The sequence below is a fragment of the Canis lupus genome, chromosome 14 (assembly GCF_011100685.1).
Source record: "Canis lupus familiaris isolate Mischka breed German Shepherd chromosome 14, alternate assembly UU_Cfam_GSD_1.0, whole genome shotgun sequence".
Taxonomy (NCBI): Eukaryota; Metazoa; Chordata; class Mammalia; order Carnivora; family Canidae; genus Canis; species Canis lupus.
Genome location: NC_049235.1, coordinates 5,365,909 through 5,379,837, shown reverse-complemented (window position 1 = coordinate 5,379,837; position 13,929 = coordinate 5,365,909). Strand labels below are relative to the sequence as shown.

General features: G+C 49.8%; 1 long non-coding RNA gene across 3 annotated transcripts in view; it reads right to left on the bottom strand.

Annotated features, from left to right (window-relative positions):
• The window catches only part of LOC102155163, a 47,239-nt gene that overhangs the window by 20,676 nt on the left and 12,634 nt on the right, over positions 1-13,929 (bottom strand). For 2 of the 3 annotated variants that reach the window (XR_005369289.1, XR_005369291.1), the window contains one exon: positions 202-889. This is a non-coding gene — a long non-coding RNA (uncharacterized LOC102155163). Of the gene's footprint in view, positions 1-201; positions 890-13,929 lie in introns of those variants that run through there. The other variant, XR_005369290.1, reaches the window with a different exon arrangement.

The following is a 13,929-nucleotide window of genomic DNA, read 5'->3' as shown; positions in this document are numbered from 1 at the left end:
CTTCCTTGGCAATGGGTCCTTCATTTTGATGTAATGAAAATCAAACTTTTAAAATTTGTTGTGTGCTTTTATTTATTTTTGTTGTTGTTGTGTGCTTTTAAAGTTTTAAGACATCCTTTCCAGGGATGCCTGGGTGGTTCAGTGGTTGGGCCCCTGCCTTCGGCCCAGAGTGTGATCCTGGAGACCCGGGATCAAGTCCCACATCATGCTCCCTGTATGGAGGCTGCTTTTCCCTCTGCCTGTGTCTCTGCCTCTCTCTCTCTGTGTCTCTCATGAATAAATAAATAAATAAAATCTTTAAAAAAATAAAATGTCCTTTCCGGTTTCTAAGTCACAAAAATATCCTCCCAGGTTTTCTTGTGCTAGCCTTATACTTTACCCAATATTTTGAAAAGCAACAGGTACTCTGCGATGCTTTGCAGACGCTATCTTAGTCCTTGGAGACTGCTTCAGATACTTGACGTGTATCAATTCATTTAATGCTCACAACCCTGGGAGGCTGGCACTATTACTATCATCCCCATGTCACATTTGAGAACACTGAGGCAGAGAGATTAAATGACTTCTTTAGGGTAGCACAGATGACAAGTCGAGGAATCTAGGAGTCTGGCTCCAGAGACTGTGTCTTCAATGTCAATGATAAACCATCTCTCTCAGGTGACCTTCACAGCAACCTTCAGTGTGATGATTAATTTTATATTTCACCTTGACTAGCAGAGGAATGCCCAGAGAGTTGGCAAATTGTTTCTGGGTACATTCCTGAGTGCATCAGCCTTCAGCCTCAGACTGAATCACCCCATCAGCTTTCCTGCTTCTTCAGCTTGCCAATGCAGATCGTGGGACTTCCTGGTCTCTTCAACCAGATGAGCCAGTTCCTACCGTAAATCTCCTTTAAAAAAAAAAAAAAAAAGTTTTTATTTATTCATGAGAGACTCATGAGAGACCCAGGCAGAGGGAGAAGCAGTCTCCCTGCGGGGAGCCTGATGTGGGACCTGATCCCAGAACCCCGGGATCATGCCCTGAGCCGAAGGCAGATGCTCAACCACTGAGCCACCCAAGTGTCCCAGTAAATCTCCTTTTGTATATTTCTTTATTTTCCTATTGGTTCTGTTTCCCTGGAGAGCCCTGATTAGCACATTCAAGAGTGACTGAACTGGTGCCACTCCAGGGGATGGGGGAAGGGCCTTGCCCCAGCTCACAGCCCCAGCAACAGGCAAAGGCCATCTGAGCTTCCAGCTGGTGCCTTGAGCTGGGCACTGCTATCTTACCTTCTTTCCCTACTGGGGAAGAAGACCTGAGATGAGGAGCTGGATCCAGGCAGCTCGTTTTATAAAATGATCTCCCCTTCCAAAATAAAATAAAGATAAATAAATAAAATGATCCCAAAGAATAGATTTGGATTGGTTGGAGAGAGCAAACCAGGAAGGGCAAGCCAGTCCATGGATGTCTTTGCAGACTGGTCACTGCGGTGGCAGCTGGGGCTCCATCATGCAGGGAACCTCTGAGGAGCACATAGAATGAGTCTCAGAATTGTCCTGTGAAGAACAGGGCAGCATTTATCAAGCAGCTTCCATCCCTCATTGGCCGAGAATTGTCCTGTCACGTGTATGAATGAATGGCCAGAGTACCCGTTCTGGTTAGAGAAGCCTCGGGGCAGAATGGTCACAGATACATCTGACAGGTGCTGTTGGATGCCCTCATGCCCCCAGCGAAGCTGGGTGCCGCAGCCAAGGTGGGGGCAAAGATGAGCACAGGATACGGGAGGCCCAGGTGCTGCCTGGAGTTGTCCCTACCTGGCACACCCCACCTAGTGCCCAGAAGTTTCTCTCCCTGCAGGCCTGTCTCATTTCACCAAGCAGATAGTTGGCTTCTGGGAGGTGGGTATGGGCACATCAGCTTATTGATCTTTATTCCCTCATGATGCCCAGGGAGGTCCTGGGAACAGAGCACACTCTGTTATGTAACAACTTCATCTTTTACTGAACACTTTCTTATTTTTATTTTATATATTTTTAAGATTTTTATTTATTCATTTGAGACAGAGAAATACCAAGAGAGAACATGAGCCAAGGAAGAGCAGAAGGAGAGGGAGAAGCAGGCTTCCCACTGAGCAGGGAGCCTGGTATGGGACTCTATCCCGGGTCCCCAGGATCACACCCTGGGCTGAAGGTGGCGCTAAGCCGCTGAGCCACCCAGGCTGCCCCACTTTAAAAAAAAAAAAATATATATATATATATATATATATATATTTATTTATTTGAGAGAGACAGAGATAGTGAGAGTGAGCACAAGCAGGAAGGAGAGGGAGAAGCAGGCTCCCCACTGAGCAGGAAGCCCCAAGCGGACTCTATCTGGGGATGCCAGGATCCTGACCGGAGTTGAAAACAGACACAATGGACTGAGCCACCCAAGCGCCCTACTGAACACCTTTTTTGTTCCTGGCTGGTTCCAGGGTTTTTTTCTAGCTGTGCTATCACTTTAATCCTAGTGATGGCTCTGATATAATTGCTTTTTGGATTGGGATGGGGAGGCTGAGAGGTTTGGGGCTCACTGTGACAGAGCATCTAGGTGTGTGTGTGCCCTTTGTCATGGTCTTGGTGGGAAGATGATAGGTGGGGGCAGTGAGCATTCTCAGTATAGCCCTTTGGTAACATTCTCTCACCTACTGTAACCCACCCACCAGATCTACCCCCTACCTCACAGCTGAGGGGCAGCTCCACACTTCTGTGACTTGTTTTCAGCAACTAGCCTAACAGTCCTTGGGGGCTCCTTCATTAGGTCACAGAGGAGCAGCAGGGATGCTCTTCCTGGAGATTTCCACCAGTGCCTTCTGGGCTTGCACAATTCGGTGGCAGCAGGGATGGATAAAGGGACAAGAGATTCCTTGGAACTATAGCCTTGGTCATAGTATAAAGGCCCTTGGTCAGGAACTGTCAGCCCTTGGTCAAAGGTAGGATCTGTCCTTGGTGTCTTTCCTGCATTTTCCTCCCCTGACTCCCACATCCTTTAGCCTAGCCCTGGTCCTGGGCTCCTGGCTCACACCACACTCCCCTCTAATGCCACCTCCAAGAGGTAGCCCCAGCTGACACTTAGCTGTTTATATAGGGGATCTATATTAAAAAGCAGGATCAAACAATGTGTATCACTGCTCAAACTGCTCCTCTACTTAACAGCCATCTCTCCATGGACTGAACACGGGCCCAACTTTTTTTTTTCCCCAAAGATTTTATTTTTACTCATTTAAAAAATATTTTATTTATTTATTCATGAGAGACACAGAGAGAAAGGCAGAGACACAGGCAGAGGGAGAAGCAGTCTCCCCTTGGGGAGCCAGATGCAGGACTCGATCCCAGGACCCCGGGATCATAACCCAAGCCAAAGACAGCTGCTCAACCACTGAGCCACCCAGGCGCCCCTTATTTATTTACTCATGAGAGACATACAGAGAGAGGCAGAGACATAAGCAGAGGGAGAAGAGGGATCACGTCCTGAGCTGAAGGTAGACGCTTAACCACTAAGCCATCCAGGTACCCCTCTTTTTTTTTTTTTTGAAAGATTTTATTTATTTATTTGAGAGAGTAAGTGAGAGACAGAGACAGAGAGAGAGAGAGAGAGAGAGAGATTGAGCACGAGAGCAAGCATGAGAAGGGAGAGAAGGAGAGGGAGAAGCAGGCTCCCCCCTGAGCCAGAAGCCTGACAGGATCTCAATCCCAGGACCTTGGGATCCTGACCTGAGCTGAAGGCAGATGCTTACTTGACTGAGCCACCCAGGACCCCAGACCCAACTCTTTCTTTTCAGTGGCTGCTTGATGTTTCAGAACACACACGTGCCATATTTTTAACAGGTTCTCTTCCCATCCTTTAGGGAGAAACTGTCATGGGTGAAGCTCAGCTCTGGGGACCAGAATTTACATTCAAGTAGGGAAAACAGGAAATATAAAAGTAATTCTATGGGCAGCCCTGGTGGCGCAGCGATTTAGAGCCGCCTACAGTCCAGGGTGTGATCCTGGAGACCCGGGATCAAGTCCTGCGTCGGGCTCCCTGCATGGAGCCTGTTTCTCCCTCTGCCTCTCTCTCTCTCTCTCTCTCTGTCTTTCATGAATAAATAAATAAAATCTTTTAAAAAAAGGAAATATAAAAGTAATTCTATAAATATACAGGAGTACCATGAATGGTGTCAAGTATTATAAAGAAAATAAGAGTAGAGGATTTGGAGAAAGTGTGACTCTAAGGTGACACTTGGCAACCCAAATACATACTTCTGGATAACAAAAAGGATGCATAGTTTTGGGCCAGATCACATGTTGCTGGCAACACTATGATGTGGATGGTGGAGATGGAGAAGGGATGAGCCCTGTGGCATTAGTCTTCCCTTTTGGTGTCCTCAGGGCAGGTGCACAGGCTGGCCAGCAGGCCCACAGTTCCTGCCAGTGAGCCCCTTATCACAGACCCAGCAGGCTCCACAGAGCACTGGGGTGACCCCTCAAAGTAATAAGGGACTTTCTTATTGGTAAAACTGAATACAATGCCTCATCTGCCTCTGCTTTCACAATATCGTAAATGAAGTTGCTCTCAAGAGGGAAGTTTCTAATGAGCGTCCTAGGGTTGCTGTAACAAACCACCACACACTGGGTGGCTTAAAACAACAGTAGTCATTGTCTCACAGAGCTCTGGAGTTTAAAATCAAGGTGTCGGGGATCCCTGGGTGGCTCAGCGGTTTGGCGCCTGCCTTTGGCCCAGGGCGTGATCCTGGAGTCCCGCGTGGGGCTCCCGGCATGGAGCCTGCTTCTCCCTCCTCCTGTGTCTCTGCCTCTCTCTCTCTCTCTCCCTCTCTCTCTCTCTGTCTATCATAAATAAATGAATAAATAAATCTTTTAAAAAATAAAATAAAATCAAGGTGTCGGCAATGTTGTTTCTTAGGGCCTCTGAGGGAGAATCTGTTCTGGGCCTCTGTCCTAATTCCTGGTGGCTGACAGCAATCCTTGGTGGTCCTTGGTTTGTGACAGCATAACTCCAACCTCTACCTCTGTCATCACATGCCATTCTTCCTGAGTATCTGTGTCCAAATTTCTCTCTTCTTAAAAGGACACCAGTTATCAGATTAGGGCCCACCCTCATAACCATGTCTTGATTACATCTGCAAAAGCCCTATTTCCAAATAAGGTCACATGCACAGGTACCAGGGTTAGAACTTGAACGTTTCTCTTGGACATAATCCAACCCATTACAGTACCTAATGTCACCAACATCATCAGCACCATCCTGGACATCATCACTGATGTGGGAAACAAAGGCAGAGGAGAAATTATTAAATTTCCTTACTACTTCCAGGCCATTAACAAGTCCCTGAAACAGGCAGAGTGACATTCCTCTTAGGGACTCAGCTGTCTCGATGTTAATTCTTGCTAAGGGCAAAAGGCAATCTTAGCCCCACCGCCAGGATCCTGTGAGTCCACTTGAACACAGAAAGATTCCTCTGGAAACTTCCTTTATCTCTACTCCCCCAGATACAGGTTGGCAATCATCCCCCAAGGATATGACCTACCGATATACATCTCAAGGGTCTCATGACTGAGTTTTTACTAAACACTAATAAATGACCTTTCCTAACAATGGCTAGTCCCCTCGGGATCCTGGAAACCTTGTTTCCAAAATACCTGGGAGGCTTGTGCTCTCCCTGACCCCCTCTTGAATGTATATAATGGGCCATACCTCAGGACCGCAGTGCAGCTCTTTCCACCCACGGGTCTTGACCTCGTGCTTCAATAAAACCACCTTTTTGCACAAAAGACATCTCAAGAATTCTTTCTTGGTTGTTGGCTTCAGATCCTAACATCTTTCCTACATCAATCACCACAAAGCTTCAATGTTAAAAAACAAACACACTGGGGGCCCTGGCTAGCTCAGCTGGTAGAGCATGCAACTCCTTGATCTTGGGTTTTTGAGTTCGAGCCCCACATTGAGTAAAGAGATTACTTAAAAATAAACTCTTTAGAGCAAACAAACAAGCAAACACACAAACATGCTTTATCAACAAACAGGATATGCCTGCTTTGGTATGGAAGTGCCCCCTTATCTTAGTATGTACTTGGACACGACAAAGGTAGGCCCTGCCCAGCACCTTCTCAAACTGCAGCTCCCAAACGAATCAGAGTTTGGGGGTTTTGTCAGAATGCAGACTCGGTCAGTAGGCCTGAGGCAGCCTGGCATTCTGCATTTCTGCCAAGTTCCCAGGTGATGCCTCTGCTGCTGCTCCACAGACTGCAGCGTGAGCAGCGAGTGTCTGATGGATTGCCACCATGCAGGCCTCTGTCCTGCCTAACCCCAAGCATTGGTCGTGTACAAAGAGACTCGTTCTCTTCCTCCCATTGATGAGGAAACAGGACTAGCTGAGGACAAAGTACATTGACAAGTCCTTGAAACAGACAAAGGGACGACCTTCCTCTATGGACTCAAATGCCTCAATGTTCATACTTTGCTAAAGGCAGAAGGTAATCTCAGCCCAACCCCCAGGAGCCTGTAAGTCTACTTTAACATATAAAAATTCCTTTAGAAATTTCCTTTATCTTTAAACCCCCAAGATACGTGTTGGTGATCATCCCTCAAGCACATGGTCCACTGATACACATCTGAAGGATCTCATGACTCAGGTTTTATTAGACAGTAATAAGTGACCTTTTCCCAATGATAGTTACCCCCTCAAGGTCCTGGAAACCTCGCTTCCAACATTCCTTAGAGAGTATGCTATCCTCAAACCCTCCCAACTCCCAGGTATATAATCAGCCACCCCTCAGAGGCCCAGGACAGCCGCTCTTCCTGCCCATGGGTCCTGTTCCCGTGCTTTAATAAACCCACCATTTTGCATCAATGACATCTCAAGACTTCTTACTTGGTCGTCGGGTCCAGACCTCACCTATATTCCAAAACTTCACCGTGACCTTTGGTGGATTTCAAGAGCCAGCCTGGCAGGCTTTATACAGGTCACTTCCATTTAGGTGGTCCCTGCTATGACATCCTTCCCTTTCTAACCCATTCCCCTTTTGCATTCTGTCTTTTCCTAGCTTGCCATTAGTATGCCAGTGGGCAACCTTCATGATGTGGACCCCACTGGGGAGCTGAGAAGAAACTCAGCTGGAGGGTGGACTGCAAACACAAAACAAAACACACACACTCAGCCCAAAGACCCCCACTCCTGGACGCCATCCAGACTCGTCCCTTTATTATTTTTGTTCTTTTTCCTCTTTAATGAGATCTTGCCTGAAAACAGCCTGGGCGTTGCTAAGGTAACGCCTTAGAGCCTTCCCGAACACATCATTGTTTAAGGCCTGAGGCATTGGCCTGGAGGAATTTGCTATTTGTTTAAGAGATGAAAGCCACAAACTTCCACACATTCTTCTCCAGTTTCACTCAGTCCCCTTGGGCAGTATGGCCCAGAGTGAGCACATTGGGTGGAGAGGATGCACGGGGACCCAACAAAATAGTGGGTGCTTGTGAGGGGTCCTCACCACCCAAACACAGAGATCTGGAATTTCTCTTGATGGGACAATGGGGAACAAGTGTCCTCATGGAGGGTCTGAGAAGGACACGATGGAGGAGGAAAGCCTCTCAGTGGTGGTCCCTCTCAACTTTGAAATCTGGAAATAGTGAATCGAGCCACACTCCCCCCGCCCCAGCATCAGGCTAACAGATTGTATCTCTAGGAAGGGTACCAGGGATCCCCACGAGCCATCCATCTGACCTGGATGATTAACCCAGGGAATGTTACTCTGGGGTAGGAGGTGTTTCCCGACCCCTTTAACCAGCTCCACCAAGGCCCCACTGAGGCCTGCTGGTGGGCAAGACAGGCACCAGGGAGGCAAGGTGCGTGGTGACAGGGCCACCAGGGCTTTACGTCACTCTGGATCTGCAGCTTCTTGTCAGGAGGGCACTGACCCTACTCAGCCATAGAGTGATCTCGACGTCTCTTTGTCCTTGTTTTTCTTTCTGTCATTCTGCTTCTCTCACTGACAACCCCCAGGGCTCTCCTTCTATGTGGACCTCCACTCCCTAAGTAGTGGTTCAGAATTCACTAGCTGCCAGGCATGGTTACCCCTGGGTCAGGTGCGCTCACCCCTGGTCCACACGCCCCGGCTCACTTGGGAGCTGAGGTTGTGACAGGTCTTCTGAGGTCAGCTCATCCATCCAGTATAGAGTTCACAGTAAAGTGATGCTTTCGGAGGAATTCTGAAGAGAGAATGTCTAATGAGGAAGCTTGATTGAATGGTATAGGACAGCCCCTCTCCTCTGTCATGCATGGAGACTGGTAAAACGCGCATCACTCATCAGTACTCCTGGCCTTAGGGGCACCGGGGTGGCTCGGTCTGTCGGTTAAGCATCTGACTCTTGATTTCGGCTCAGTTCATGATCTCAGGATTATGAGATTTCTCCCCACATGGAGTTCTGCACCCAGCAGGGATATTCTCTCTCTCCCTCAGCTCCTACCCCCACTTGTACCCTCTTTCTCTCTAAAATAAATAAGTAGGGGGCGCTTGCGTGGCTCAGTGGTTGTGTGTCTGCCTTTGGCTTGGTGTGATCCTGGTGTCCTGGGATCAAGTCCCGCATTGGGCTCCCGGCAGGGAGCCTGCTTCTTTTTTTTTTTTAAGATTTTATTTATTTATTCATGAGCGACACACACACACACACACACACACACACACACACACACACACAGAGGCAGAGACACAGGCAGAGGGAGAAACAGGCTCCATGCAGGGAGCCTGATGTGGGACTTGATCCCGGAACTCGATCCCGGGACTCCAGGATCATGGCCGGGGCTGAAGGCAGGTACTAAACCATTGAGCCACCCAGGGATCCCCAGGGAGGCTGCTTTTCCCTCTGACTCTCTCTGTCTCTCATGAATAAATAAATAAAATCCTTTAAAAAAATAAGTAAGTAAATAAATAAGTACGTAAGTAAACCTTAAAAAATTAGTTCTAGCCTTAGACTTGTAGTTTTGGAGGTTGGCTGTGCTGACTCTAGCCTCTGAGAGGACACAGGCTTAGAACAGAGGCTGGTCTTGAGGGCCCAGCCCCAACTGGTTGCCTACAGAAAACACTTGAGAAGTTTGGCAGTGAATGAAAGGAGAAAATAGGATGACTCCACTGAAGTAGCAGGACTGATGTGGGAAGCAAAGGCAAAAAAAAAATTAAATTTCTTTATTACCTGTAGCCCACTGACAAGTCCTTGAAACAGGCAGAGTGACATTCCTCTTAGGGACTCAGCTGTCTCGATGTTAATTCTTGCTAAGGGCAAAAGGCAATCTTAGCCCCACCGCCAGGATCCTGTGAGTCCACTTGAACACAGAAAGATTCCTCTGGAAACTTCCTTTATCTCTACTCCCCCAGATACAGGTTGGCAATCATCCCCAAAGGATATAACCCACCGATATACATCTCAAGGGTCTCATGACTGAGTTTTTACTAAACACTAATAAATGACCTTTCCTAACAATGGCTAGTCCCCTCGGGATCCTGGAAACCTTGTTTCCAAAATACCTGGGAGGCTTGTGCTCTCCCTGACCCCCTCCCAACTTGAGTGTATATAATGGACCACACTTCTTGACCCCAGTATAGCTCTTTCCACCCACGGGTCTTGACCTTGTGCTTCAATAAAACCACTTTTTTGCACAAAAGACATCTCAAGAATTCTTTCTTGGCTGTCAACTTTGAACCCTCATGTCTCTCCTACAACAGGGTCATGTGCACATTGACCCAGAGAGATGTATGCAGAGATGCCAAGGAGATACATGCAGGCAGGCACATATGCACAGAGTGACACACACACACCTACAGAGCAAGAGAAACAGAGCTCCAAGGGCCACAGAGGGACACACACCCGGGGAGACACACAGCAAGTGACACAACACACACAGCAGCACACCCACACCCCCTGACACGAGCGGAGATCTGAAGAGAGCTTGTGGCTGAGGCGACCTAGCCTGGTGGAGGGGGTGAGGCATCCCCCTTTCACACAGGTGAGGCAGCCAGCGCAAGAGGGCAAAAAAAGAGGGCAAAAAAAGAGGGCAGCCCTGGTGGCTCAGCGGTTTAGCGCCACCTTCAACCCAGGGTGTGATCCTGGAAAACTGGTGTCGAGTCCACCTTGGGGTCACTCCGTGGAGCCAGCTTCTCCCTCTGCCTGTGTCTCTGCCTTTCTCTCCTTCTGTGTTCTCATGAATAAATAAATCTTTAAAAAAGAGGGAAAAAAGAGCCATCTTTTGGGTGTCCAGGATGTTATGGGAAAGCAGTTGTTGAGCTTATCCTCTGGAGAGGAGAGGGGGAATGCTATGGCTAGCAATTCAATATAATCCCTTTTCACAGGAAAAAAAAAAAGTGTTCCTTGAGGTTGAAAAAGACTAAATAAATAAATACAAACAGGAGTAGACATACATTTGGAGAAGTTGCCAGAACTCGGATGGATTCTGAGTCCGTTTAGTCAGTGGCCCCAGCACCCAGAAGGAACCCCTGCACCCCCAGCGCCCTGTCGGGAAGCAATTGTAAGGCCCCTGAACGACTGGAGGAATGCGCAGTCTGGGCTGCAGAGCCCATGTTGCCCAGAAGGGTGGCCACTGGCTGCCTGGGGTTCTCCCTGCACAGGCACCCACGTGGGGAGGGGGGACCACGGGGGAATTGGAACCTGGATCTCAGCCATGGCCGGTCCCCTGGGGGCAGGGCCAGCTCCTGAGCAGCTGCAGGGGGAGATGGAGGAGTTGCTCCCGGGGTTAAGACGCAGCGCTCACACTTGAGCCAGGGACATCAGGGATCTTGCCAACCGGTTCATTGATCACAGAGAACTGAAGCTCAGAGGTTAAGCGGTCGGCCCGCAGGCGCGCAGTGAGTTATGGAGGCCTGGCATTCTCGGTCCACACCCGCTGGCCCTTAGGTCAGTGTTCTTTTTGCTTCTTGGAGGGAGATCAAGTCCGAGTGGTTGCGCTGGTGGGGACAAAACCCAACAGTAGGTACAAGCGTCTCCGAGAAAACACTGGGGACCTGTCACAGAAGTTTCTGCCTCATTCCACTTGTAGTATCTCCCCTCCTTTGGGCCAACTCTCCTCGATGAAGATTCATCTTGGTCACAAGAGGGATACAATGAGTCTTTCAGAGTGTAGGTGATTTGGATGGAATCAGGAAGGGAGTGAGCAGAGAAGCTACCTGGCAGTATTGGGGAGCAGGCTATGACTTTGGTGCCGCCTGGGGCCTCCGCGTTTCCTCTGCCCCCACCCACCGCTGCTTGGGAATCCATTCATTCCCAAAGTGGCATCTGGTGGGAGTGGGTGCCAGCCAGTTTAGCGGGAGAACCCAAGGACAGGGTCTCAAAGTGGTAACGGAGGGGTCTTCCCTCAGGACGACTGCAGAAGCCTTGCTGGGCCGATAGGCCAGTGGAAGCAGTCGGGATTGCAGGCCAACCGGGCCTTCTGGCTAATCTCTTGGCGGAGACTGGTGATGGCGTCCGAGCCCTTCCTTAATGTTGGTCTCACGCAAAACACGCCTTGACCGTCCCTTCGGTGCCCTGGGCACCCCCAGGTTGGGAAGTGGAAGGATGAGGCCGGGTTCCTGTGCTCTGCGGGAGGGGCAGGGGCTTGCTTGGGCTAACGGAGTCCCCAGCCCCTGGCGACCAGCTCCCGGGCAGGCCTGCTGCCGTGCGGGCGCCTCTGCTATTCTCCGGGGCCCGCAGAGAGCTGGGGGCAGCTCATCTCAGAAAGGGTGGGTGTCCTGTTTACACCCGTTAGGACCCGGGCCTGGCTCTGGGGCCAGAGGTGAGAGAAGGACAGGCAGTAAAGAGCAGGGAACCAAAACCAATCTCCCCTCCTCTCCCCCCACCCCCGAGTGACTGGTCATTGAGATGAGAAAACAGCCACAAATTCCTCCTGCCCCCAGCTAGGAGCTTCCTTTTGAATGCAAAGGAGAGACCCGGAGCTCTCCGCAGAGTCAAACGTGGATCTCCATCTCAATGCCCAGAGACAAAGGCCAAAAAATGCGAGGAATTTCCAAAGTGCCTCTTGCAAACAGCATCTCCCCCACCCTCTGGCCCAGCTCCATGGCGCCGCGAGGCGAAGGGCGGCTTTCTTCTGTGGGCCTGGCCTGGCCTGCTGCCCACGCACTAGAAGATAGAACCTGAGGACAAATAAAATTAAGGATCTCCCTTTGCAGCCTCGAGTTCTCGTGCCCCTGTAAGAAGATACTTCTGTGAAGTCAGGTGACAGGGGATGGTCCCCAGGCTCTCCTGCTCGCTCCCTGGGGTGGCCAGCCGCTGTGATGGCAGGTCGTGGAGACGGATGCACCCCACCCACTCCGGGGCAAGTGAGAATGTTCTCTCTTTCTGAGGGAGGGCCTTTAAAAGGAGCCTCATTTGGCTCAGGGTTCTTTTGTTCTCCTTCCCCTTCGGAGGCCGAACAAAAGGGAATAAGCTTCCAGGACGTCATAAGGAGTGAAGAAAGAGACTGGGAAAGCGCCCATAGAATTCTCATTTTAAGACACTTTTGAGACACAGAGAGGAACACTCGCCGTCCTGAGGCCATTGGCAGTCTGGGAAAATGTCTGCTGGCCCGCATTGTGCCCATTTATTTCACACGAATTTCTCTTCCCTTCCCTGCAAGATGCTGGGTTCTTTGGGGGACACCAGGACCCCTCAGAAGGTGAGGAATAAAACAGAAGACAACCCCTAGATAATCTCATGTTTGGGGGGTGGGTTAGGAGTGGTGACAGTAGATTGCACGGAGGGCACCTGGCTGGCTTCTGTCAGTGGAGCTTGGGATTCCTGACCTTGGGCTCAGAAGTCTGAGCCCTGTCAGCGGTAGAGATGACTTAAAAATACAATCTTTAAAAAAAAAACAAAACAGAAGAAACACCCCACATTGGCTTGCACAACCTATGCAGAAGTGCTCCACTTCTCACATACCAATATTAGGAAATGACCTTGCTCACTGGCTGCCCTGACCTACAACTCGGTAGGTAGTAGGCTTGCTTCAGGCTCTCCTCACTCCCCACTGGCTGCCAGACTCGCTTCCCTCAAGCCCCAGCCTACTCACACCGTTGTTGATGTTAGAACCTTCACCAGTACCTGCTGGACGCTCGTACCTGGCCCAGGGGTCTCTGTGTGACACTCAGAGTCTGACAGCAGCCTGGGGTCTCCTCTTCCCAGTCTCTACAACTCACTTCTTACTGCCTTTCAACAGGACCACCCTTGCCACGAACAGTCTGTTTCACCTTCTTGATTCTTACTCCATCCAACATGGAGAATACCTCCCTCCCTCTTCTCTCTGTGGAGGCTGAGAAAAGGCCATTCCACCTTGAGTTCAGCGTTAGCCCAAGTAAAGCCATCTCCGGCCCCTGTGAATAAGAGCTGAACTTTACCTTACTTCAGTTAAGCCCCATATTAGAATGAGAATAGAGCTCAAGCCGGCGGCAGGAAGCCCCATATTAGAATGAGAGCAGAGCTTAATGCCCGTGAAAGCCCCATATCAGAATGTAAACAGAACTTGAGAAATTCCTCCCCCCCTTCTGGAGGTCCCCTAGACCAGCCCATAAAACTCAGCTGGATCCCACCTCGGGGTCCAAGTCCCTGGTCCGCTGGGTCGGGTGTACTTGGACCCAAGCTCGAGCTTGTTAATAAACCCTCACGTACTTGGATCGGTGTCTGCTCCTTGGTGGTTTCTCGGATTCGCAATCTTGGGCACAACATTCTCCCCCATTTCAATATGGCATTTCACAAACTACCCACCCCTCTTCACGGCTCATCACATTCACTAGCTAGCTTGAGTTAACTTTTCCTAAAGTAAGGTCCTCTGACAAACCCCACCTCCCCTCTGGTGTCAGGCAGCCTGGCCTCAGAATGCTGAACAGCCTAACGCTCTTACTTGCTTACCCTTGGGGAAGTGATGGACCTTTGAGCCTT